Source organism: Dendrobates tinctorius, unplaced genomic scaffold (assembly GCF_039654945.1).
Source record: "Dendrobates tinctorius isolate UK_male_01 unplaced genomic scaffold, ASM3965494v1 ptg000030l, whole genome shotgun sequence".
Lineage (NCBI taxonomy): Eukaryota > Metazoa > Chordata > Amphibia > Anura > Dendrobatidae > Dendrobates > Dendrobates tinctorius.
In genome coordinates, this window is record NW_027361698.1 from 12180394 (window position 1) to 12206030 (window position 25637).

Genomic DNA, 25637 nt, shown 5'->3' on the forward strand with positions numbered 1-25637 from the left:
TAGTGTCTCCATTTTTCGTGATTTCGGGTTGAGTGAGGGCTTATTTTTTTGCATGCTGAGGTGGTGTTTTTAATACCATTTTGGTGGCGATACGATCTTTTGATCACCTGTTATTGCTATGTCACCTTGTTGTTGCTATGACAAAAAAAAAAAAAATTTTCTTTTTACTTTTGGCATGCTTCAATAGTCTCCATGGGAGACTAGAAGCTGCCACAACCCGATCGGCTGTGCTACATAGAGGCGATGGTCAGATCGCCTCTTTGTAATAGAATTGCTCACTTACTACAGTATGAGCGCCGACCACTGGGTGGCGCTCACAGCAATCCGGCACTGACAACCATAAAGGTCTACAGGAGACCTCCATCTGTCATGCCAACATACTGGTGACCCGTGATCACCTGACACAGGTCACCGGTGTGCGTATTTCTGGTGCAATATCCAGAAGCTCTTGCTAAATGTCGCTGTCAACAACATTTAACTGATTAATAGCCGCTGATGGATCGCAATTCCACCCGTGGCTATTCTGGGCACGTCAGCTGTTCAAAACAGCTGACATCTCCTGGGAAAGATGTGGGCTCACCACCGAAGCCCACATCAAAGGGAGGGAGTCCGACATTGGCGTACTATTACACCCGATGTCGGAAACGGGGTTAAAGAACAGTCTATAAAAAAATACTTGATTCCTGTGTCTCACATTCTGAAACAACTCCAAAATCTCTCAGAATGACTAAACTGGAACTCATGGAGATAGGGTGGAACAGATGACCCTTTATGACTTGATTTGTCTTTCCACCCAAGTAAACTTAGATTGTTAAAGAAAGGTCTATGGAAAAATCCTTGATTCCTGTGTGTCGCATTCCGAAACGTCTCCAAAATCTCCTCCCAGAATGACTGAACTGGAACTCGTGGAGATAGTTTGGAACAGATATCTCCAGTTGGAAGATCCCCTCACCTTACTGGTGGGGACTCTATATTGTGGTGATCATTCTCTCACAAATTGATTTAAAATGAAGGCCAAACAGAGAACTTCAGACACTAGTTGAGAAGGGAAGTATCGCACTAGGATTATCTATTTCCCCCACTAAAGATAAATTACTTTTGTCCATTACTTACAGTTCCTCTGTGTTTATGGGACAAACACTTGTTATTTCCAGAGAAGTAGAAAATTTTATGGACTTCTTTCTGGCCAAAAGACTGAAAATTCCTTTGGTTTCTTATCAGTAAGAAACTATCTTCTGTGAATAGCATAACAATTCCTGGTGCTGTTATTTTGTGACTTCCATGGCTATGGCCACATGTTCTTGTCATTGAATGGTCCTCTGACCAGATCGCCCCAGATCCTACTTCAGAATTCCACCTCAACCATATTCTCAAAAACTCTGCTCTACATCTGTTGCCTCTAATATTCCTGCCTCCAGCCAGGACTCCACAGATGGCAGGGAAGACATGAATGAGGCTTTGTGAGGCCTTGCTTTTGTTTCTTCATATTCCAACTCATTATCTGCAGGTTGTCTACTGGCCCTCATCAGGTCCTCTTTAAGGCTGGGGTCACGCTAACCTGCGCAAAATACGGTCCATAGTTTACAGGCGTAATACGGATGAATGACCTCTAAATAGTGCTCCGTAGGTCATCCGTAAGCAAGGTGCGGTCGAGTATTTTGCGCATGTGAGCATCCGTATGTAATCCGTATGGCATCCGTATGCAATCCGTATGGTGAGATTTTCTCGCAGCCTTTCAAAATGGACATTTAACGGTTTTGAGGCCTAACGATTTAAATCATTAGCCTCCACCCTATTTATTGGCTCAGGAGCAGGTGGCTGCCTCCATTCTGTCCATTTGTCACCTTGCCTTCACTAGGTGTGTTGGTGTTGTATGTGCAACATGGCAGAGGGTCTGAGTTTCAATACAACTGAGCAGGTTCTCTTCAACTGGCTTTTGTCACGGCGCTTTGGGCAACCATACCCAGTGATAGTGGATCCGCGGAGGAGGAGACGCATGTGGGTACATCCACTTTTGAGGCAACGACTCACAAGAGGTCATTTTTACCGCCTCTATTCTTCTCTGCGGGTGCATCCACTGAAATTTTACCAATACTGTCGCATGAGCATTTCCACATTTGATCAACTCTTGGAGACAGTGCGCCCTGGGATAACCTTTCAGGACACAAGGATGCGCAAAGCTATATCTGCAGAGGAGCGACTTCTACTCACAATACGGTATGTACTACACAACCACATTGTCTATGTTCATAATGTGTGGGCTAAAGTATGTGTTTTTTTGCCTTCTTGGACTAAGTTTAATGCCCTCATCTTACTCAAAATATGGTTCAACTTACACACCAGAATGTTAGCTCTAATATGTACTGCATATCACTATCATATTCTATCTCAATTCCTACCAAGTTTGGTCGTCATGTAACTGATGTTTTTGGACTTTCTGCATTCTAAAATTATCAATTTCTGTTGTTCTACAGCTTTCTGTCCACTGGCCTGTCTTATGCCGCCCTCCACCATGAGTTTCTCATTGGAAGATCTACCATTTCTGGCATAGTGAGGTCTACATGTACAGAAATCTGGACAAGACTCCATCAAGTGGTCATGTCCGAGCCCAGGATGGAAGACTGGTTGAGGATATCAAGGGACTTTGAGGAGGAATGCCAGTTTCCTAATTGTATTGGGGCCCTGGATGGCAAACATATCCGGGTGCGTAAGCCGCCGAACTCTGGCTCCCAATTCTTCAATTATAAACGATACTTTTCTGTTGTATTGTTGGCTCTGGTAGACCCTTAATACAGGTTTATAATTGTTGACATTGGGGCCTATGGAAGGACGGGAGACTCTAGAGTCTTCAATACTTCCATAATGGCTCGGCGGCTACGCACCAACCAGTTGGATCTACCACCACCACACCAGCTACCAGGCTCCACTGAAGAATCAGTCCCTTATGTCCTTGTGGCAGATGAGGCGTTTCAGTTATCGCGCAATTTCATGAGGCCATATCCCCGGCGCAACCTTGACCACAGGCGCAGAATTTTTAACTTGCGCCTATCACGTGCTAGGCGACTGGTGGAGTGTTCCTTTGGCATTCTTTGTGCCAAATGGCGGGTACTCCAGTCTGCCATTCAGTTGAGTGAACAGAATGTTAATGAAGTTGTGAAAGCCTGTGTGGTTCTTCATAATTTCACCAGGATACATGATTGTTCCTCCTCTGCTGGTGTTGTGCGAAGGCCAGACAATGTGCGCAGGGTGAGACCACCTATGAACCCTCAACGTAGACCGCTCTCTGGCCTCCAAGTGCGTGATATTTTCACTAATTACTTTATCTCACCTGAGGGGGCAACTTCTTGGCAAGAGCATGCTGTGTCTATGTTATAATTTGTTTCTTTAAGTGTGTCTAAATATATATTACTCAACCCCTTATGATTCTATGACTGTTTCATTGCATTGGTTAGCGTATGTTAGTATATTGACAGGGTCTTTGAGAAATCACACAGAGACGTCTACGATTGGCACGGACCGTAGAATACGGATGAGAAATATACGGCTGGTGCGAGGGACCCCATAGAGAATCATTTGTCCGTGTGTAATGCGTGCTTCTAGCGCCTCTCACTCGGTCGTATTCCTCGCCAGTGTGACCTCGGCCTTACAGTCAAAACAGTTCCTGCTTTCATCCAATTACAGAGTATGAAATCAACCAAATTCTGGACTGTAAAATGACTCATCCTGAGGAGAGCTGCTGGATGACTAAAAAGAACATTCAGTAGATACTCCAGTCCTGCTCAAGAAATTTTGTGCAAAGCATTCTGCTTCACTTATTATCCACTTATCTGGGAGGGGCCCTCAAAGATGGGTACTGTTATGCATCTGCACCAGTTTGCATGTGCTTCATCTCCTTCCCTGATGACTGTTTCACTATGCTGTGCTTCACATCAGGGTTTAGAAGTGTGCTGTCTGCCTGCAGCCTCCAGTTTTTCAAGTCCTTGCTCCATATTTGTTTTTCTGTGTCCTTTCTACCTGTGGCCTACAGTGCTTCAAGTCCTCACTTCATATGTGCCTTTGTGCTGCTACCTCAATGTCAGGGATCTGCATACCCACCTGGTCCTGGGCTTAGAGGATCCACCTTACAAGGTGAACCTGGTAAGGATCGCTGGTACGTCGCTACATGGTCGCTAGTAAGCTGTCAAACAGGAAGATCTACTCAACGATGCAGCAACGAAACGGCGATCTGTATAATGATCATAGGCAGCATGGTGGCTCAGTAGTTTGCACTGCAGAGCTGGGGTCCTGGGTTCAAATCCCACCAAGGACAACTTCTGCAAGGAGTTTGTATGTTCTCCCCGTGTTTGCGTGGGTTTCCTCCGGGTACTCCGGTTTCCTTCCACACTCCAAAGACATACTGATAGGGAATTTAGATTGTGAGCCCTATTGGGCTGAAAACTGTGATGATAATGTGTGAAAACTGTAAAGTGCTGCGGAACTTGTTAGCGCTATATAAAAATAAAATTATTATTATGACCTCGGCGGTTGTTGGGACCTTGTCACACAGCAGCTATTCTGACGACTCACGCCTGCGTCCCTGAGTTCTGAGTCGTCAACGAGGTCGCTCGTCATTATGGCGTCAAACACAGCGATGCATGCTGGCCAGCGGGACACCAACAATCCAAAAAATGGCCTAGGACATTCGAGCATGATCAGCGATATCGCAGCGGGGGGCTGGTCGCCACTATGGGTCACACGTAGCCAGATCGCTGGCGAGGTCGCAGTTGCGTCACAAAACCTGTGATGTTTCGGTGATCACGCTAACGATCTTGCTATGTGTGAAGTACCCCTAACACTCTCAATAGGTTCAACCATCCTAAACCATCTACATGGGCTTGCAAGTCATAGAAAGTTGCATAAAATGATACCTTGATATATGTGATCTAATGTCTTATTCCAAATAAATATTCTAAATAAATGTATTTCTTAACATGTAAATGGACTGTTTAGATGTAATGGCAAAACATAAATCTCCAGGAGAGACTGCCTCCAGATTTTATTTTAAATGAATGTGATACCAGTGTGATTGAATTTCTGTTGTCCTGATCTCAATCCAGGGCTGTGTGAGATTACAACTAACATACTACAGCAGAGCTAGACTTTGTCTTTCTACAAACACAGCTCTCCTCTTATAGTACTGCCAGCTCTGCAGCTCTGTTGTAATGTCACCATCCACACTGGCTGCTTGGGAGATGGAAACTGAATAAGTTAGTGCTGTCATCACTATTGCAGAACTCTGCCTGAGTACAAATATAAAAGGAGAGCTACAGATGTTTTTGTAATGACACAAAGTTCAGCTCTGCTGTACTGTGCTAGTTGTAATCACACATAACTCTGCAGTAATATCGGGAGAGCAGACTGTCATTACAGGTATTACACTTGTAACATCCCCTTCATTTAAAATAACCTCTGGAGGTAGATTCTCAGGGAGTTGCATTTCTTTCCTGTAGATCTTAACAGCTCATTTACATATTAAGAAAAATGTGGAAGTCTTGGGAATAAGATATCAGCTCTCATATGTCAAGGTTTCATTTTATTCAACTGAATGCCCATAAACACGGCTTAGGAGGGTTGATCCTACTGACAGATCCCTTTTAAGTTACTTACCATTTTATGTAGATTTATTTTGTATATAAATTGTAAAATGGTTCTAAACCATGGATGTATTCTTTGTACTCCACAACAGAGAATGTTTATTAAACATATGGTACTTGTTTGCTGCAGGTTGGCGCTAAAAAAACAAAAGAAGGGTAAATGCTTCACAGAACATGATTGCCTGAATAGCAGTAGGCCGTGTACCAATTCCAGACTTCATGTTTCTGTCATGAGCTCTAAAATGCAAGAATGCAGGAATAACTGAACGAAAATGAACCCCTTCATGGCCAGAGGGCTCATTGTCCTTTGTATCCAAAGAAACGTTTCCATTTTTGAATGCTGTTATTTTCCTTTTTTTCGGTCAGACAGCTTGAACTTTTGCATGTTGTCAGAAATAGAATTGTTTCCATTGATTGCACTCCATTGCTCCATAACTTACAGTATCGTACTGTACTTTCATTGTATTGTGAACACCACTAAAACCTATGTAGTGTATACTCTGTACATTATCTGGTGGTGGATGGACCAATCATATATTGAGTGTACCGTAGCACTACTTTTCATCTACTATGAAGAGTCTAGAGAAGTCAGTGCAATTCTGACAGAGGCTGTTGTGATCTGTTGTGATGTGTGATGACAGAATGCAGGCTGCTGTAAACATCTATAATGAATGATGCAGGCAACAGCCATTAAACAGGGATTCCCTTTAATACACTCACACTGTGTAGTATCCCCTTTTTACAGAAACTTGTGAAGAACAGCCTTGTCTTTATAGTTTACAGTGTAACCCCCCTCTGTTTGTGTTACCCTGAGCACCACAACTTTACACTGTCCCCATATTTGCTACTTTCTTGTCGTCTTACATGTGTATGCTTGCTGTTTGAATTATGCATGTAAAAAAGTGGTGAACTAAAACTACCTCCATACTGGAGTCAAAGGTCCTGTATTACCTATTATCCCGGATTATAAAAGCCACATTCTTATTTGAAACATCATCGCAACCAAATACATTGTTGTGACTTACCCATTACACTAAACCCAAGGATCTGGGACAAAGTTTTGACAATTATGTGGCGCAAAGACACTTTCCGAAGATAATGTTTTACATAAAAGACACTTTGCGAAGATAATGTTTTGCATAGACCCTTTTCAAAGATGATGTCTACCTCAAAGGACACTGCAAGAAATCCCGGCTGGGAGCGGTGTCCAGCACTTACAAGAATAATTGAATGTTTTACTGTGAAGTAGTTGATAATGTGTTTTATAAGATTATTAATAATTGAGAAATGGCTTTAGATAGAATTCAGAATAAAGAATTGAAAGTAGACAGTTGACGGACCGAGTACTTGCGGTCAGCGTCTTGCGTCTAGAAGAGAGTAAAATGATAAAGAAAATGTGTACTAGAGAAGAAAAGCTGAATAATACTGAAGTGATAGTGAGTCACAGATAATGGGACTTAGAATGAAAAATTGCACTTTTTGACTAGAAGTTTAGATAGTTAAATAAGAATTGTTTGTAACGTTCAAGAATAAGTACCTCCTATACTAGGAAGTTTAGTATAAGAATTGTTTATGCAGCATTATAAAATTTTTGTATGTTCCTGTACTGTCAACTTTGTTGTCTTGCAGCCCGCGGACGTGCTGTGTTTAACGGGGGGGTATGTGGCGCCCCTGAGGCTCGGTCGCCACAGAGGTACTGCACCTTCTCCTAAGGTGTAGTGCCCCACCAGCTAGGTAAGTTGGGAACTCCTTTCCACGCTCTAACACTCGCACCCCACACAACAGGGTATTTCTGCACAAACACATTGCGGCTCAGTGCTTAGAGAGTAGCGTAGCACCTCTGGTGGTTCCCTGCATGGAACACTGGATGTGCTGAGAGGTGGGTGGAGTTGAGATCCATATAAAAGAGTGGGGAGAGGGAAGGTTTAGAATTACAGATCAGTCTGGAGGTCAGTCTGACGGGAGGTCAGGCGGGAGAAGGACAGTCAGTCAGGAGAGTCTGAGGACGGGTCCGAGGAGAAGGAGTGCTGCAGCTGGCACGGGAAAGGAACAGAAGGAAAAAGACGTAGAACTGCAACCTAAGCTTCCATAAGAGAGAGAAAGAACAGTGCGGAACGAAGAGTAGGCGAACAGAGAGGAGTTGTGGGTTGGAAGAGGAACCCTGCCTATAGGTTCTCAGCGAAAGGCCGGGGCCCGGTCCCCGAGGTTGTGTGGACACATGGTTCTGCAGCAGACACCGGTGGAGTAGTTGGCTGTAAATGCACTACTCCCATCTAAGACTTGGGGCACAACAGCAACTGAATAGAGAGCCAGGACTCCGGAGAAGGGAGTCCCTGAGAGAGGCTACAGCTGACTGCCATACGAGTAGAGTTGTTAAGAACATCTGACAGGAGGAACTTCAGAGTACCACGGTACTGAAGCTCTTCACACCTTAAGGCGCAATAGAGGAGTCGTTCAGGAAAAGTACATGTTGGCGGAGTGTTGGAGAGGAGAATCCTGACTTGCCCGGGAGGTTGATTGAGTCTCTGCCCCGGAGGACACGGCACGGAGGCAGGCACCAGTGTGTACCACGGACTGTGAGTAAAGCTTTGGAACTGCAAGCCCTGGTGTCTTCCATTCATTCGTGCGCTAACACCGTCAGCACCACTACATCTGGGTACCAGCATTCCTCACACCACCTGCGCCTATTCTCATCTATTGCCATTGCACTGCCCTGGGGTTACAGCTTCACCTGTGGGGAGCTACACCATCTATGCTGCAACACACCATCAGCCCCAGAGGATCTGCACGCAGCGTTGGCTTAACATCTTGCTTGCCAAACACCCCAGGTGGCATCACGAGCTATCACATAAACTATATCACAAACCACCATTGATTTGGGCACCCAGGGCCACGGACCGGGTCACCGCCGCTGTGACACCTTTCCCCCTGACACCGGCCTGGTACCGAGTACCCCGCAGCCCTGGTAGGGCGACCCAATTAGTTCTATAAAGACTTTTCTTTTACTAACTTTTGCAGGTTAGCAGGGTTTTTGCAGTACCAAAGACTGCACCAGAGATAAAGGGGAATTCAAAAAATCACAATATTGTCTTATAATAACATACACATATATTTTATTTACTAGATGATGGCCCGATTCTAACACATCAGTTATTCTAGAATATGTAAAGGGAATCTGGCACCCCATTTTTGCCCCATAAGCTGGGGCTTATCTACAGCATTCTGTAATGCTGTAGATAAGCCCCGATGAAACCTGAAAAATAAGAAAAACACGTTAGATTATACTCACCGGGGGGCGGGTGCGGTGGGTGTCGTGGTCCGGTCCGGCGCCTCCTATCTTCATACAATGATGTCCTCCTCCTTGCTTCTCCCTTGGCTCCTGCGCACGCGTACTTTATCTGCCCTGTTAAGGGCAGAGTAAAGTACTGCAGTGCGCAGGCACTGGGAAAGGTCAAAGAGGTCCGGCGCCTGCGCACTGCAGTACTCTGCTCTGCCCTCAACAGGGCTGATAAGTACATGAGCGTAGGAGCCGAGAAAGAAACAAGGAGGAGGACATCATCATATGAAGATGGGAGGCGCCGGATGGGACGGCGACACCCGTTGGACTGAACCGAACACCGGGGTGATTATAATCTAACTATTTTTTTCTTATCTTTCAGGTTTCATCGTGGGTGGGCAGGCAGAGGTGGGATCCGGTGCATGTAGTCAGTCGGAAGATCCTGGCGGTGATCCGGCTGCCAATTCGCGGCCGGACTACGTCTGACACTGATCGCGCCCTGCGCGACCAATCAGTGGTGCGGGATTTCCGTTACAGACAGACAGAATTAGACGATTATATAGTAGATTTGTGCCAATAGAAAACGTTTTTAAATCTGCTCTGCTTTGTATATATTGCCCACTTAATGATGACCTGGCTCGGTTTACTCTTGGAACTGTCCTGTGAGGGATGATGGCACAGAAAGTGGCAAAGCATTTTTATTACAGTACAGGAGCTCATTCCAGGAAGCAGCTGTGTGCTTGTGTGTTCGTAAGTAAGAAGAATGATTTACAGCATGATGATGTGTGTACTGATGACTGAGAAGACAGATGCTATACACTGCAGGGTAGGCAGGGATATAAAGGAGTGTCAAACTGCAGGAGGAACTCTGTGTACAGGGGCTGAAGGGAGAGAATTACTGAAAGATGGTGCTCTCTATAGAGGGGTTGTGAGGAACGATACACTGCATGATGTGGTTCCTTGTGTAGGAGCTGAGATTAATTGAACTGTGAGACTTCACAGAGACTAGTGATGTAAAACTGCAGGTACTGCTCTAGTGATAGAAGATTGTCTTCTATTGTATGTATCAATAGAGTAGCATTTGCATTTTTGTATTACTAATCTCTGAGCAGCAGGCAACAATCACACCTTTGCACTGCTCTTGTGGAGACGTACAGGAGTGTTGAGCTCTATTATAACCAGCTAAGTATGGAAACCATACAGCAGAAATCTACTATATAAAGCTCAATGTGTGTGTGTGTGTGTGTGTGTTTGTATGAATGTATGTGTGTATGCCCTGGATTGGCATCTGCACCGTCGCAGCTACAGCCACAAAATTTTGCACAGTCACACGTCTGGACCCCGAGAGCGTCATAGACTATATTTTGAGGTGAAATTTTAATCCCACGCGTTCCAATTCACCAAACAATTTTGCCCCTATCTACATATTGGGGAAAAAGTGAAAGGAAAAGTGTTGGAGGTAAATTGACAGCTGCCAGATGTGAATAAGGGGGACTTAAAGAATGAGCGCGATGGCACCAAAGAGTATATAACGTACAGTTGCTATGGTGGGGCCCTGACATGGGATACTCACCACACACGGGGATATGACCCACACACAAAATGCGCCACACACTACCACGTGCTTCAACACATATACCACCCTCAGCACACATTTCACCACACATACACCAACCTCGCCACATAAAAGTCGAAACACAAAAGTCGCCACTCAAATCTCGCCACGCTGTCCCAGAGCTGTTTAAAAGATGAAAAATGAGCTGTGATTGGTTGCTATCAGCAACAGTTTTCTTTGTAGACAGTTGTGGTAACTGAGGCCTATTATTCTTATCATTTCTATGGTGTTATCGTCCTTCTGTAAAGCTGGAAATAACATAATTTATTACCGTGCTAACTCAGACCACCCTCTGACACAGACTGCAGGGGGAGCCCAGTATCACACAGGATAGGATTAGATACACGGCTCAGCAGTCAGTATCACACAGGATAGGATTAGATACACGGCTCAGCAGACAGTATCAACCAGGATAGGATTAGATACACAACTCATAACACAATATCACACAGAATAGTATTAGATAGACGGCTCAGCAGACAGTATCACATAGAATAGGATTAGATACATGGCTCAGCAGTCAGTATCACACATGAGAGGATTAGGTACACAGCTCAGCAGACATTATCACACAGGATAGGGTTAGATACACAGCTCAGAAACAGGATGTGCCAAAGGAGAGGACATTTTCATTCCAAGAATTCTACTCATTCCATCTGATTTTTTTTTTTTATTTTAAACGCCTCCAGTTTCCAGTTCAACTGCTTTTTGCAATGTCCATTAACAATGCTCAGGGACAGTCTTTGAAAGTAGTAGGGATCGATTTGCAATCTCCATGCTTTTCTCATGGTCAACTTTATGTGGTCTGCTCCAGAGTTGAAACTGCCAAAAATCTGTTCATCTTTGCACCGAAAGGAAAAACCAAAAATGTTGTTTATCAAAAGGCTCTTGCATGAGTTGAAAATAAAATACTATCAATACTTGGGTAATTGTTTAGTTAATTTGTGTTGCAAATCTGTAGTGTTGAATATATGATGTGAAATGTTTTTATGTGCAATATAATCATTATAATTTGTTATAACTAACCACAGTTGGTTACTATGCCCAGGCAATGCCGGGCACTTCAGCTAGTACTAATATAAATGGCAAAAGATAAAATCAGCCAGACAGAGCACTGTACAGGAACAGACAGTGCACAGAGCGCATAAGGTGGATTCTAACCGTAGTTTAGCTTTATGATATCTTAGAGAAGTGAGACTTGTCAGGAGCTTGCAGAGGAGGGAGAATGGTGTGCAGCACTGAGAAGAAGCAAGTGCTGCTGGGAAATGTAGTTTTAGCAGATAAGAATAGGACTGTCCATTCTGCTTTGTGAATCTGGCTGTACCGAGTAGCAGATCGAGATTTAAAAGTCACAAAGGTACAAGAAAGAAATATTATGGTTATGTTGGTCTGTATATTACCAATATGTACAGTATGTATTACTGTGCTGATTGTGGGAGTAAGGCTTTTAATTGGTACTTGATTTTCTGTTTGTCTGGGGAGCTTGCTAAAATTTATGTATGAAGCATTCACTGAAGTGAATATAAATTACGAATTATGGCAGCTACAGCCAGTCAGTGGTGCTGAGACCTCCATAATCATTTAAATGAATGGGCAGCAGCACTCAGCTAAAGGGCCCGTCACACTAAGCGAGATCGCTAGCGATATCGCTAAAGCGTCACCGATTTTGTGACACAGCAGTGATATTGCTAGCGATATCGCTATGTGTGATACTTACCTCCGACCGGCTCCCCCGCTGGCTATCGCTGCTCACCGGAGAACGTCCTGGGCCGAGCGACGCGTGGACGCGGGCAGGAGGACGTCTTCATCGCCGCGTCTGACAGGTAAGTAACGACCGCCGACCGCTGCTATGTCGCTGGTGAGATCTGCCTGTTTGGCAGCTCACTAGTGACCATTTAGCGATGCACCAGCGATCCTGACCGGGTCGTATCGTTGTCGGGATTGCTGGTGCATCGCTAAATGTGACGGTACCTTAAGTCTTGTTTACTAAACACAAGCTTATAGAATGGTTATGAGTAGTGATGAGCGAGTATACTCGTTCAGGTTTTCCCGAGCATGCTCGGGTGTCCTCCGAGCATTTTGGCGTGCTCGGAGATTTAGTTTTTGTCAACGCAGCTGCATGACTTGTGACTGATAGCCTGAATACATGTGGAGATTGCCTGTTTGTTAGGGAATCCCCACATGTATTCAGACTGTCTAGCAGCCGCAAATCATGCATCCGAGTTGACAAAAACGAAATCTCCGAGCACGCCAAAATACTCGGCGATCACCCAAGCATGTTTGGAAAAACCCAAGCAACGAATATACTCGCACATCACTAGTTATGAGCCCACATCCAGCTAACCGATCTACCATATAAGAGCTGTAATTGGCTGTGCACCCCTACCGAATAGTGATGAGCGAGTATGCTTGCTACTCGATTTTTCCGAGCATGCTCGGGTGTTCGAGTATCTTGGGCATGAACGTAGATTATGTTTGTGTCTCCGCAGCTGCATGATTTGCGGCTGTTAGACAACCTGAACACATGCAGGGATTGCCGTTTGTCAGGGAATCCCCCACATGTATTCAGGCTGTCTAGCAGCCGCAAATCATGCAGCTGCAGAGACACAAACATAATTTATGAGCACACCCGAGCATGCTCGGAAAACTCGAGAAACGAGCACGCTCTCTCATCACTATTACCAAATATTCAGCAATATCAGTGGTCTTGGTACTTCATTTCCCAATAATCAAAGTTTTTGGCATGCCAGTATGACAACAAAAGTTTTTTTTCAATGGCAGTTTTTTTCTTCACTGTTAATGAAAAGAAGCAAATTCAGAGCTCAATACAAGAAAAATGTAAAGCTACATGATGCAGTGTGATTTCACTATGGACACCCCCCATATGCTGAGGGCCTGCAGCCAGAATGCATCTATTCCTGTAGTATATTTTATCCCTAAACATGTAAGTTTTTGATATACACCTTGCTATAACTAGTTATAGTGTTTCCACATTGAGCGATTTTACAAGCATACTGTTTTGATTACTTGCCTTTAGATCAGGTAGTTTATCATTCGGCAGGTTTTTCATCCTAGAGCAGAATTTTATTGTAGGAGACCTAAGTCTTTTGATTATACACAAACTGAGAATGATGACAGCTACTGAAATACGGACATTACTTTTACAATCAGAACAAATTAAGTCTGGACCCAAGGCCCGCTGCACATGGCATTAAAAATTACTTTATACCCGAAGAGCGACAACAGCAAATAAATAACATTCCAACGAGCTGTGTAAAACCATTGTGCACAAGCATATCCCGCATTATTAACTGCTTGTACCGGCAGGCTATTAATGGGAAATATACTAAGTCAGGGACACCAAAATACAAAGCAAAGATCAGTAAACGGAATGTTCTTAACTAAAACTTTATTTCAGATGTAAGTCATGTCAGTATGTGACATACACAAATATTAAATTGTGGCCATACTTTTATGTAAAATCCAAAGCAGCATACAATGTATTACAATGTTGCCATAAGTGCCTTTCCTTAACCCCTTCACCCCGAAGCCTGTTTTCATCTTCCTGACCAGGCCAATTTTCATAATTCTGACCATTGTCACTTTATGAGGCAATAACTTGGAAATGCTTCAATGGATCCCGGTGATTCTGACAGTGTTTTCTTGTGACATATTGTACTTTATGATAGTGGTAAAATTTCTTTAATATGACTTGCGTTTAATTGTGGAAAAACGGAAATTTGGCAAAAATTTTGAAAATTTTGCAATTTTCAAACATTTACTTTTTATGCACTTAAATCAGAGAGTCATATCGCAAAAAATAGTTAATAAATAACATTTCCCATATGTCTACTTTACAACAGCACAATTTTGGAAACAATTTTTTTGTTAGAAAGTTATGAGAGCTAAAAGTTGACCAGCGATTTCTCATTTTTACAACAAAATTTGCAAAACCGTTTTTTTAGGGAACTCCTCACATTTGAAGTGACTTTGAGGTGCCTATATGACAGAAACTACACAAAAATTACACCATTCTAAAAACTGCACCCCTCAAGGAACTCAAAACCACATTCAAGAAGATTATTAACCCTTCAGGTGCTTCACAGGAATTTTTGGAATCTGGAAGGAAAAAATAAACATTTACTTTTCTTTCACAAAAATTTTCTTTAAGGTACTGTCACACTTAGCGATGTACCAGCGATCCCGACCAGCGATATGACGCGGTCAGGATCGCTGGTACATCGCTAAGTGGTCGCTAGTGAGCTGCCACACAGGCAGATCTCACTAGCGACATCGCTGGGGACGGGGGTCGCTACTTACCTGTCACACCAGGCGATCCTGCGTCCTCCCGCCCAGCTCCACGCGTCGCTCGTCCTCACAGCAGGAAGCGCCGCAGGAAGCTGACGACGAGAAACAGTCCTGAACGTTCTCGCGCGATCAGCGATAACCAGCGGGGGAGCGGGTCGCTGGTAAGTATCAGACACAGAGATATCCCTAGCAATATCGCTATAACGTCACTAGTTATAGCGATATTGCTAGCGATATCTCTTAGTGTGACAGGCCCTTTAGACCTATTTTTTTTTTTTACTTTCACAAGGAAAACAGGAGTAAACGGACCATACCTTTTGTTGTGCAATTTCTCCTGAGCATGCCAATACCCATATGTGGGTAAAATCTACTGTTTGGGCTCATGGCAGGGCTCGGAAGGGAAGGAGCGCCATTTCACTTTTTGAATGCAAAATATACTGGAATAATTAGCGGTTGCCATGTCGCGTTTGGAGAACCCCTGATGTGCTTAAACAGTGGAAACCCCCAACAAATGACACCATTTTGGAAACTAGACCCCTTAGAGAACTTATCTAGAAGTATAGAGCCGTGAAAATAAAAAAAATCACATTTTTCTCAGATAAATCTTTTTTTAGCTCCAAATTTTGCATTTTCATAAGGGTAGAATGAGAAATTGCTTCATACAACTTGTTGTGCAATTTCTCCTGAGTACGTCAATACCCAATATGAGGAGAAAAACAACTGTTTGAGCGCACAGCAGGGCTTGGAAGGGAAGGAGCGCCATTTGAACTTTGGAATGCAAAATTTGATGGAATATTTAGCGAACGCCATATCGCATTTGAAGAGCCCCTGATGTGCCTAAACAGTGGAAACTCCCCACAATGACACCATTTTGGAAAGGAGACCCCCCCAAGGAACTTATGGATCCTCCAACGCCATCCAGGAGACAGGGATCCATGCTATTTTTGTGAGTGATTTATCATTATTATTTTAATTAGGATCTCTTGCTCCATTTCTCTGTGCACTTTACACAGCATATACTTTTTCTTGTGTGCTGATTTTTCTGTTAGGTTTTCCTATTTGATTATTTTTTGTACACTTCACATTGCACATTTATTTATCATATTGTGTTTTTTACTATTTGGAAATACTTTTATTATACAATAGCACTTTATATTATATTATATTTTCATGCCAATGACCCCTCTCCTATATATAACCTTGTCACTTTAAATAATTAATATTCTTTTTTATCACATCAGCACTTTTTTCCTCTTTAAAAATTTTGTATATTATATATAATTTCCATATTTTTATTTCATCATCTATATATTATACGCTTGTGTGTATTTATTTCTTCACTCATCAATCCCTGGTTGTGGGTTATTTTTCATACCTGATATTTTTCCAACTGTATATATTTTTTGACAATTTGCATTGTGTATCTTGTTGTTTTTAACCTGAATTATAATATTATTAATATTGTACAATAAAATTATTAATTTTGGTCTTATGGTCGGCTTGGTGCTCTTCTTTTTCTTCTATCTCAATTTACCGACTGTCCACAAATATATTATTTAGGTCCTGCTTCTTGGTATAAAAGGTATTTTCCTGTCACACTTTTTATTTACACTGTCGATTTACAAAATATTTGTATACCCACATTACCACGTAGCTATCCTTTGTTACCTCCATTTGTTGATATTTTGTATTTTCACAAGGGCAAAAGAAGAAAGTGAACCCCAAACTTTGTTGTGCAAATTCTCTTGAGTTTACCGATACCCCATATGTGGTCGACAACTACTTTTGAGGTACATTGCAAAGCTCAGAAGGGAAGTAGCACCATATTGTAGTGCAGATTTTGCTGTACTTGTTTGAGGTGGCCATGTTACATTGACAGAGCCCCTGAGGTGCCAGAACAGCAGAACTCCCCCATAAGTGACCCCATTTTACCAGTTAAACCTCTCAATTAATTCATCTAGGGGTGCAGTAATTATATTAACACCACAGGTGTGTCACAGAATTTTATACCATTGGGCAGTGAAGAAAACATAATTTACATTTTTACCAAGATTGTGTGTTAGCCCCAAGTTTTACATTTTCACCCTGGGAAATGGGTAAAAATGGAACCAGAATTTGCCCCACAATTTCTACTGAATGTAGAAATACCCCATATATGGCTGTATAGTACTACTTTACCATACGAAGTGACTCGGGAGGGATGGAGTGCTATTTGCCTCCTGGAACGCAGATTTTTCCTAGACTGGTTTGTGGATTCCAAATAAGGAGCCCCTAAGTTCTAGAAAAGCAGAATCCTTCCTCAAGTGACCACATCTTGGAAATTATAACCCTTTGGGAATTTATCTACAGATGTAGTGATGATTTTGACTCCATGGGTGTTTTCCAGAAACATGCAGCAGTGGATGGTGCGGAGTAGAGTTGAGCGACTTTGGTCGGATCGGGTTTCATGAAACAAAATTTGTTTCAGATGAAATTCGTCCGACTAGGGCAAAATAAAGTCGGAGTTTCGTCCGAAACCCGACCCCAATGCAATTCAATGGGGAATAAAAGTCGGCATTGAGTGGATGACATTCATCCGCTCAATGCCGACTTTTATTCCCCATTGACTTGCATTGGGGTCAGGTTTCGGACGAAACTCCGACTTTTTTTGCCCTAGTCGGACTAATTTCATCTGAAACAAATTTTGTTTCATGAAACCCGATCCGACCAAAGTCGCTCAACTCTAGTACTGAGTGAAAATTGCAAACTGCTGTTGTAGAGACCAGTACGCTGTAGTGACCAGTATGATGTAGTCACCAGTATGTTATGCCTAGCCGTGCTTCTGGAGACATGCACCTGTAAATTAGGTGGGCTCTTAACATTGCAGAAATGCCAAACATGTGGGCGCAAAATGTGGTATAGGCACACTGGAGCTTAGAAGGGAGGGGGCATTGGGATTTGGGAGCGGAGAATGTGCTGAATTTCCTTTGGTGGGTGAGGAGCCATTTCGCTTTTCCAAAGCCTTTGTGCTACCAGATGATGGACCTGAGTGGGGACTTGCTTTTTTGTGGATTGAGTTGAAGCTTTCATTGGGAACATTTTGCATAATGTTTGGGATCACAGTTATATGGCGCTCTATGCTGACCACTTACTTTGGGGTTTCCATCTTAATCTCTGAGTGACGTGATTCAGATGAAGCCTATAAGGGATCCAGTCACTATTATGAGAAAGCAGAGTTACTCTGGACTCCATCTGGCATCTGTTCAGAGGTGTCCTTTTCAGAAGTGCACAAAACTGTGGCCGACAGCAATCCTAAAAAGACGGACACCGCTGGATCACAGGTCAGATGGCATCCACAGTGCCTCCATCTGCCTCATAGGAAATTTTCCACCGAGGGTTCGGTCTGAATCACGTATTTCAGAGATTTACATGAAAACCTGGTTGTAAGTGCTCAGCGCAGAGCGCAGGATAAATCTGCGCTGAGCCTTACTGCGATCTTTGGGAGGCAGAATGAAAAAATCAACAGCATGTGAAGAATTGGTATTATTTATTTTTTACGCCATTTCTCATGGAGTATATGTAGGGTCTGAGCAGGTTCTCAGGACGCAGTGAAGAGACACGAGACAGGGTATGGGTTGTATAATCAGCTTTTATAACTTGGAGCCGCTGGTGGCTATGCTGAACCAGTAAACAGAGGTAACAACAATTTGTCCTCGCAGGGACTCAAAACAATAAAACAATATCTTTATATTAACTGGGAGCAACCCGGCTATTCCGGGTGTCGAAAGACGGAGTATGATAAACTAGGGTACTTATTACTATAGGTCGCTTATCCTTCCATGTGTCGCTCGAAGTCGCAGATGTGGCAGCTTAGAGGTTCCTGATGCTGTCACCTCGACACCTCGGAGTCCCGGGAAGGTGTGGGCACAACAGGCCCTGGGGAACTTATGCCGGTGAGGCGCAACAGGCCCTGAAGAAACTGTGACGGTGGGGCGCAACAGGCCCTGAAGAAACGGTGCCGGTGGGGCACAACAGGCCCTGAAGAAACTGTGCTGGTGGGGCGCAACAGGCCCTGAAGAAACTGTGCCATTGGGGTGCAACAGGCCCTGAAGAAACTGCCGTGGGGGCGCAACAGGCCCCGAAGAAATAGTGCTGATGGGGCGCAACAGGCGTCTCCTTGCGGCTCTCGTCTCACCGCGTTATGACGCAGTCTCTAACTATAACCATTCACCAACCTCTGGTCAGGGTCCCTTAGCAAACCGGACGGGGGCCTCTACTGCCGCCAGTAGCAAGGTGGCGCCCCCTGGGACCGGTGATGACAGGGCCGCAGCTGTGGGAGAAGGCAGGGGGGCAGTGTCCTGACCGCGGTAAAGGAATGGTCTGTAGTCGCAGCCGTCACTGGAGGTCGCGGACTTGTCACAACAGGGCGGGAAACAGCAGGGGTGGCTGTATGCGACCGTATGAGGGGAGCGGCCGCCGGTGAAAAGCCCTCATGAGTCACTTGTTGGTGAGTGTGCAGCTTCCCTTCCACAGGCCCCTGTCGGTCTCTCCAAAACACACTGTCCGCTCCCCTGGTCCTCTCTCTCACACCGCTTCCTGTCTGACGTCCGGCTCTCTGTCAACTGCCACTTCAGCGCGCCCCCTGCTCCCTTTGAGCTTGCCCCGCCCCCTGTTTCCCTGACAACTTCAGTCAAGTCTTTCTTTTTACTGTCCTCCCAGTATCGTTCCCTCAGGAACCCTGATGGCGGTCCCCTGGGTACCTGCCCATTCACTGTTTTGGAGTCCTCCTCCCCACACTCCCTCACCCTGTAAGCTCGCCAGTCCTCAGGCGAGGGCCTTAGTCTATTGAGCTTGGTCAATGTTCGTTGCCATATGAATTGATCTTGCTCGTATCGTTCGGGGGGTTTGCCGGCTGTTGACCGCATGGAGCGTCTAAGTTCAACTGGGGTAGAGTTGTCTGTGGTGGTGGACATCAGTGGGCTGGTTGGTGCAGGCGGGCTAATTGTGTCAGATGATTCATTACTGCGTGGAGGGCCTCCGGGTCCTGGGAGACACTCTTCATTGTCGTCCGGGTCCCAACATACGGAAGACGGTTCGGGTGTCGACGGGGTAGGCTCCGGTTGCTTCGGGTCGGAGGAAGTACATGGGCGTAACATATTACGATGCACAACACGAGTGGGCAGTGTTTCATCCTCAGGTCGTATTTCGTACACCGGTCTTTCTGGATGGATACGGCATAGTACCCGATAAGCCTCTTTCACACATCAGGTTTTCGCCGTCAGGCGCGATCCGGCGCTTTTGACAGAAACCGGATCCGGCGAAATGCAATGCCGGATCCGGTTTCCCCCCCATTGACTTGCATTTGCGCCGGATCGCGCCGGATGGCCATGCGTTTCATCCGGTTTTCGCCGGATCCGGCAATGTGTCGCGATCCGGCGTCTGGAAAAAACGGCTACTGTAACGTTTTTTGTCTCCGGCGAAAAAGCCGGACACGCCGGATCCGGCGCATCCGGCTTTTTCACACAATGAAAGCCTATGAGCGCCGCAATGCGCCTGATCCAGCGAAGGCCGGATCAGGTGGCCGGATCCGGTTTTTTTGGTCTGAGCATGCTCAGTAGCTCTGCCCACAAGACATATATAAAAGCAAGACAGTGGGACCCACAGCCACACCAAACATGCCAGCCAAGAAAGCAAACAAGCGCAGCAGGAGAAGGCAGGAGACCACTGCAGCACCATCAGCACCACCACCACCCCAAATGGAGCAGCAAATGGAACATGCTGAGGAGGGGAGTCCAGCAGCAGATGAGAGACGGTAATTATCAAATCCCCCATTCCTCCAAACTAGGGCCATGGAATATCAAGATATTCATTGGCCCTTTGTTTCTCTTTATTCAACAGCCGCCAAAGAGATGCAGCAGCAGCAGCAGAAATGGCATCACTGGCAGCAGCAACAGCAGAGGCAATACCCACAGCCATGGAGTCTGGCCATCAACAGGACAGCACATCTTCTTCTGGGAGCCCTCCCTCGCATCGTCAGCGTTTGACGGTAAGTTTTTATTTCCAAAATCCATCATCTCTGTAATATATGTCTATTCATTGCCTTTTATTTCAAAACAGGAATCACAAGATGAAGAGGAGCTCCCAGAAGAAGAAGGAAGGGGTGGACAGACACCTGGAGTGGGCTCACAATTGGTAAGTTTTTTGCATCAAACGCAGAAACACAACATCACACTACACACAACACATAGAAAACAATGTTCTGCAGACCACACACAGCAAACAAATGCCTACATCCAAAGACATAACATTTTTTGTTTTCTTCTCTAGTCTTCCCAATCTGGTGCTCGGCCAAGAGGTCCTCGCAGTGCCTCCCAGGGTCGTCGGCGACAGCAACGCGGCGGTCACCAGCGTGTAAGTATAAATATTTTTGCTTTGTTTTTTTGCACTTTTTATTTCATTTCTTTTGTGGAGGCTAATTATGTTATTTTTGTCTTTTTCTTTAACTGCCTTCACAGCGTGCTCCCGACTCTGACGGTGAGGATGGAGGACTCGATGTGGACCACCTCATCGATCTCGTCAGAGAAAGGGAGCCGCTCTGGAATATGGCTGACTGCCGCCACGCTGACCTTATCGTTACCCGACGACTCTGGGAGGAAATCTGTTCACTCCTTGTGGGCCGCTGGGAGGACCTCGATGTTCGGGCCCAGATTAAAGAGCGTAAGTATATACAGTACCGGTTGCTTGATGTAAACCAGTGTTTCCCGAACTCCAGTCCTCGTGGTCCCCACGGATCATGTGTTCAGGATTTCTATTTACTATGGAAATCCTGAAAACATGACCCCTGGGGACCATGAGGACTGGAGTTTGGGAAACACTGATGTTGTATACTAACCACTCCTTTCTCGTTTCAGGGAACAGAATTGTGAATCGGTGGCGGTCTGTGGGGGATCGTTTCAAGAAGGAGTTCAATAAAGAGATGCGGGCCCCGAGTGGATCTGGAGGACGCAGGAGCAAGTACAAGTACGCACAAGCCCTGTCGTTCCTCCGGGAGACAATGCTCACCAGAAGGTAAATATTACACACCACATGTGACAAAAAAATGTTTAGATGTAACTTTTTTTTTTCAGCCAGGGCCATACCATGTCACTATTTTAATTGTTTTTTTTTCTCTTTATTCCACAGCACGGTGAGCAGCACTCGGGAGCCTGCACGATTGGACCCTTCTGAGGCGATCCCTGAGGAGACCGGCACCGAGGGACACTTCGACCGCCCCTGTACATCTGCACCTTCCCAGCCTTCCCACACATTCGACCCATCTGTCCCATCCACCAGCACAGGAGCATCGTGGCCGCCTACATTACATGAAGCTGCTGGTGAGGAGATCGCTTTCCCTTTACCCCACCCTTCTGCCCCTGCCACCTCTAGTACACCTGCGGGTACTGGGCGACAGCGGCAGAGGGGTCAGGAAAAGAGTTATGCGCAAGAGTTCTTGCATCTGAATGCATCTTTCCAGAACTGTCTAAAAGTCTTGTCAGAGCAAATCTCTGCAGGCTTTCAGCAGATCAACTCCAGCATTCTGGAGGTGAAGACACTTCTGCAAACCATGCATTCAGAAGCAAGATCTTCGCCAAACCACACCTTTTTCAGGTCTGTTGTGGAGCGCATGGCAACACTATCTCCAACCCAGCAGATGCATGTAATGCATTCGTGCCACGGTGCTCTACAGCAGGTTACCTCCCAACCTCCACCTCCCACCACTGTAGTTCCTCCACCTGCACCCCCTCCAGCCACTTTCCATCCTCCCCCTCCTATTTCATCTGCACCCCCTCCAGCCACTTTCCATCCTCCCCCTCCTATTACATCTGCACCCCCTCCAGCCACTTTCCATCCTCCCCCTCCTATTACATCTGCACCCCCTCCAGCCACTTTCCATCCTCCCCCTCCTATTACATACCAGCAACCTCCCCAGTACCAGACATCTCCCCACTTCCAGCAACCTGCCCCGTACCAAACTCCTTCCCCGTACCAAACTCCTTCCCCGTACCAAACTCCTTCCCCGTACCAAACTCCTTCCCCATACAACTTTCCATCAACATCATCTGCTCCTACAGTCCCTGCCCAACCCTCCACTCCACCGCCCACCACCTCTTCTGCCTCCCACATGTCCACCCATTCTGTAGCTTTTTCCACACCTTCAACTCTAACTGTTCCTTCCCCACCACGATCCCAGTCCTCTCTCCACACACCCAGTGTCGAAGTGTCCCGCAGCCCCTCCAGCTGTATTTCCACCCCACACTACACAGATTTGTAATGTGTGTTTTTTAATAAAAATGCCCATTGGGTTTAAAACCTTTATTAAAAAAGTTTTTTGCACTTTAAAAACATTTTACAAAAAAAAAAAATTTTAAATAAAAGTTAAATTATCGTTTCACAATGGTTGTCTGTCATTTCTTTCTGCGGCGAACTATGTTTGAAAAAAAGGTTAAATACAGGGTATTTCAAAGGTAAAAAGGTATTCAAAACCAGGTATATAACTGTGGGTAAATTTTAGCTTTTTGCCACAGTTGTGTTCCTGGTTGTGTTTGAAGCAAAGTATTTCACCTAAAAAGTTGTGTTTATTGTTGGTGATTTCCTAACAATGTACACAACTTTTGTTAAAAGGTGAAATACTTTGCATAAAACACAACCAGGTACACACCTGTGGCCTAAAGCTAAAAATAGTAAGACCATGACAAGATAGCCAACTTTGGTTGGCAAAGGTATATACTGTTGGTCCAGAAGGTACACAAGTTTGGTTAGGGCACAAATCTTTCACACTCTGTCATCCTGCCAGTGTACTCTGCCTTGAGGTGACATAAAGTATAGTGCAAAATTGTCCCTCATTACTGAAACCGTCACAGAACTTCTAGTGGTAATATTTCCAATGACAACATCCATCTTCGCCAGTAACTTGCTCTTCTCTCCAACCTGCACTTTCTCCTCTACAACCTGTCAAAGAAGGGCTGTAGGAACATGCTATATATAGTTTTCCAGTAGCCAATCCCGTTCGGAAGGCCACAAGGGTCAATTTTAAAAACCGGATCCGGCGTAATCCATCGAAAAACGGATAGAAAAACGGATGTACCGGATGAGACGGATCCGGTTTTGTCTGTCAAGAAAAAGACGGATCCGGCAGAAAACCGGATCCGTCACATCCGGTTTTACGAAACATTTGCCAGATCCGGCGTTCCGGCATGACGCCGGATCGCGCCTGACGCCGAAAACCTGATGTGTGAAAGTAGCCTAAGGACTCTCTTTCCAACGCGACTCCAGTTTATTTTGGGGGCTTTGATCCAGTACAAGCACCCGGTCCCCGCTTTGGAGATGAGGAGGTGGAGTACGATTCGGTGGAGAGTTTGCAGCCTGTGGCGATGATTTCGGACCCAGGACGACACTCCGGTCCAGGGCTGAGGCTCTTCGGGGTCCAACTCCACCTCCATGATCCCTTTACCCTCTCGTCCAAACAGCAGGGAATAAGGGGTATAGCCAGTAACTCGATGTACCCGGTTATTATAGACCCATACCAGTTGAGAAAAATATTCGGGCCAACGAGCCTTCTTGTCACTCTCCAGAGTACGCAGCATTTGAATTGATGTCCGATTAAATCGTTCACAAGCCCCATTTCCTTGCGGGTGATACGATGTGGTCCGGGATTTGTCAATCCCATAGAGATGATGCAGTTCCTCCATAACTTTTCCCAAAAAACATGCTCCCTGGTTGGAATGTATACGTTGAGGACACAATTGTCTGTGTTGCGGTGTGTTGAGCGGGCAGTTTGGCCAATTCACACAAGCAGCAAGCGGCAAGTCCGGCAAACTTTGTCCACAACAGCTGGCAAGCGTGGGTGATAAGCTTTCTGTTGCAACCATTGCAAAGTCTTTTTAACTCCAAAGTGGGCCCCTTTTTCTTGAGCCTCTCGAGCCAGTTCGTGTAGTTGAGCTCCGGGCGTAACCACCTGCCAAACCATCATTAACGTTGTTTGTGATGTTATTTTATGGTACAATAGTCCCTTTCGGATAACCAACCTCTCCCATTGTCGCAGCAGCAGCGACAGGTCTTGGGTCAAAGTTTGTCGTTGAGTATCAGTGGGCAATTGGCCAGCGGCGACCCACGTCTGGAGAAGTCCCACTTCCTCGTCTTCTTGTTGTTGTTGTATCCACTTATCCCAAGATTGTTCCAGTAGGCCTCTGGGGGTCTCTGGGGTAGATACTTTTGGATTGACATTTGTGAGCACGGCAGCGGTGAGGGCGAACGGTATTTCTTCTCATTCTAATTCTTCATCTCGATTCTGCCCCGGAGTTGTATGTCGAATCCTGGAGAGTGCGTCAGCATGAACATTCTCAGCCCCTCTTTTGTAGATGATTTTATAATTGAACTTCGCCATCCGGGCCACCCATCGCTGTTCCAGAGCCCCCAATTTGGCATTCTCCAAATGAGCCTGCGGGTTGTTGTCCATTCGCACCACCACCTCGGAGCCCGCTAGGTACTCTGCAAATCTCTCCGCCATGGCCCACACCACTGCGAGGAGCTCAAGCTTGAAGGAGCTGTAATTGTCAGGGTTACGCTCGGAGTCATGGAGTGAGCCGCTTCCATATGCGATCACCCTCTCCCGGCCGTCTTGCACTTGTGACAACACAGTCCCCAGCCCGTGAAGACTCCCGTCAGTGTGTAGGATGAACGGTTGCGATAAGTCCGCATAAGCTAACACTGGGGCATTCGAGAGCACAGCCTTGAGGTCTCGGAAGGCCTCTTCCTGAGGGTGTTGCCACTGGATTCTTCGTCCATT

The 25637-nt window shown here is 45.4% G+C and overlaps 1 protein-coding gene across 6 annotated transcripts in view; it reads left to right on the forward strand.

Annotated features, from left to right (window-relative positions):
* PRSS12 (serine protease 12) overlaps nt 1–25637 on the forward strand; it is a 497636-nt gene that overhangs the window by 42967 nt on the left and 429032 nt on the right. For 2 of the 6 annotated variants that reach the window (XM_073571862.1, XM_073571866.1), the window contains exon 3: nt 7263–7367. The exons of the other annotated variants lie outside the window; for them this stretch is intronic. The gene's annotated coding sequence lies outside the window, so the exon portion shown is untranslated. The remainder of the gene's footprint in view (nt 1–7262; nt 7368–25637) is intronic. 6 annotated transcript variants of the gene reach the window in all.